Source organism: Schistocerca serialis, unplaced genomic scaffold, assembly GCF_023864345.2.
Source record: "Schistocerca serialis cubense isolate TAMUIC-IGC-003099 unplaced genomic scaffold, iqSchSeri2.2 HiC_scaffold_1178, whole genome shotgun sequence".
NCBI classification, from domain to species: domain Eukaryota; kingdom Metazoa; phylum Arthropoda; class Insecta; order Orthoptera; family Acrididae; genus Schistocerca; species Schistocerca serialis.
Genome location: NW_026047379.1, coordinates 152,501 through 155,000, shown reverse-complemented (window position 1 = coordinate 155,000; position 2,500 = coordinate 152,501).

Genomic DNA, 2,500 nt, shown 5'->3' with positions numbered 1-2,500 from the left:
CATCCTCAGCGCACACAGTCCTCAATCGGACCAGCACACTGCAGATGGCCACCGCGCTTCGCACCGGGCCCGCGAGGACCTGCTTTGGCCGCAAGGCGCCGCGAGCAGGGGGCGCCGGCGCGCAGCTGCGCCGCCTGCCGCGTCCGTCGGCCGGCGCGCCTGCCACTGGCCGCCCCCACCAGCCGGCTGTAGCGCGTGCGCCCACGCACCGCGCTGCCAGCACGCCGGGCGGCCCCCCCTCACCGGCCGGGGACGGTCCCACCCAGCCACCGCCGCGTATCGCCTCACACCCAGATCCCCTTTCACGTTCGTGGGCATGGTGGGTCCCCTTTCACGTTCGTGGGCATGGTGGGTATCCCTGAAACAACCGGTTAATAGCTCGACCGATCGTCGCCAACACTGATTCACCTCTAGCGAGAACAACCGCACCACAACGGGTTACCTGTTGTTCATTTGCGTAACGTCACCAGCAAACGTAGACGTCCATCGCCATTTGCAACGAGTATTGCATGCCTGTGTCAGGTGTCACAACACACTACGTCTGCCCACATAGACGCAACAACATGTGCACGCCTCGAGAACACGTGGAAGGTAGCCCCCGTACGTATGCGGTGTCCATTGCGCGAACGACTGTCAGCCGGCCTCTGCAGGATGTCGCAGATGTGGAACGCGGTGCAACATGCTATCACGGTGTGTGAGAAGAGACGACTACGTCCGAATACACGCTCCACTACATCAACAGACTGCTCATGCTGATCGCCATCCAGGGCGTCCGTTCCTCCCACACGTCTGAATGGCGTACCACACTGCAATCCAGCTCTTATAGGGAGACGACACGTAGCTGCGTGCACAATATTTGGACTGTATGGTCTGCCGTTGCTAGGCGCAGTCGTCGTACGGTCACACATGTGCCACGATGTATCATTCAGTACATACGGACCAATGTGCAGTACAGTTTGTGGGTTTTGCGTACATCGGCGGACAGGTGACAGGCCGTACCACAACGTAGGCTGAGTACGTCGGCATGCGAAGGGCATTGAACATGCAAACTTCTCAACGACCAGCTTGCGAAGGCAGGGGGGAAGGGGGGGGGGGGGCATGTACGTCCTGCTGCTATCCACATTACAGTGTATAGCAGGAGCATGTGGAAAGTCAGCAACACCTGCAAGGTGTTTAACATGACGCGATACACAGGGGACCGGGCAGTGCGAATAGCGAACTATATTGCGAGGGTTGCGGTTAGGCAACACTACACTAATTTAACGAGTTGCATAACAATTACAGAGCAGGTTCAGCGACAACGTGCGTCAGGTTAAGGCGCAATATAGGTTAGGTTAAGGCACAACATGGGTTACGTTAAAGCACAAATTAGGTTACGTTAAAGCACAAATTAGGTTACGTTAAAGCACAAATTAGGTTACGTTAAAGCACAAATTAGGTTACGTTAAAGCACAAATTAGGTTACGTTAAAGCACAAATTAGGTTACGTTAAAGCACAAATTAGGTTACGTTAAAGCACAAATTAGGTTACGTTAAAGCACAAATTAGGTTACGTTAAAGCACAAATTAGGTTACGTTAAAGCACAAATTAGGTTACGTTAAAGCACAAATTAGGTTACGTTAAAGCACAAATTAGGTTACGTTAAAGCACAAATTGGGTTACGTTAAGGCACAACATGGGTTACGTTAAGGCACAACATGGGTTACGTTAAGGCACAACATGGGTTACGTTAAGGCACAACATGGGTTACGTTAAGGCACAACATGGGTTACGTTAAGGCACAACATGGGTTACGTTAAGGCACAACATGGGTTACATTAAGGCACAACATGGGTTACGTTAAGGCACAACATGGGTTACGTTAAGGCACAACATGGGTTACGTTAAGGCACAACATGGGTTACGTTAAGGCACAACATGGGTTACGTTGAGGCACAACATGGGTTACGTTGAGGCACAACATGGGTTACGTTGAGGCACAACATGGGTTACGTTGAGGCACAACATGGGTTACGTTGAGGCACAACATGGGTTACGTTAAGGCACAACATGGGTTACGTTAAGGCACAACATGGGTTACGTTGAGGCACAACATGGGTTACGTTGAGGCACAACATGGGTTACGTTGAGGCACAACATGGGTTACGTTGAGGCACAACATGGGTTACGTTGAGGCACAACATGGGTTACGTTGAGGCACAACATGGGTTACGTTGAGGCACAACATGGGTTACGTTGAGGCACAACATGGGTTACGTTGAGGCACAACATGGGTTACGTTGAGGCACAACATGGGTTACGTTGAGGCACAACATGGGTTACGTTGAGGCACAACATGGGTTACGTTGAGGCACAACATGGGTTACGTTGAGGCACAACATGGGTTACGTTGAGGCACAACATGGGTTACGTTGAGGCACAACATGGGTTACGTTGAGGCACAAATTAGGTTACGTTGAGGCACAAATTAGGTTACGTTGAGGCACAAATTAGGTTACG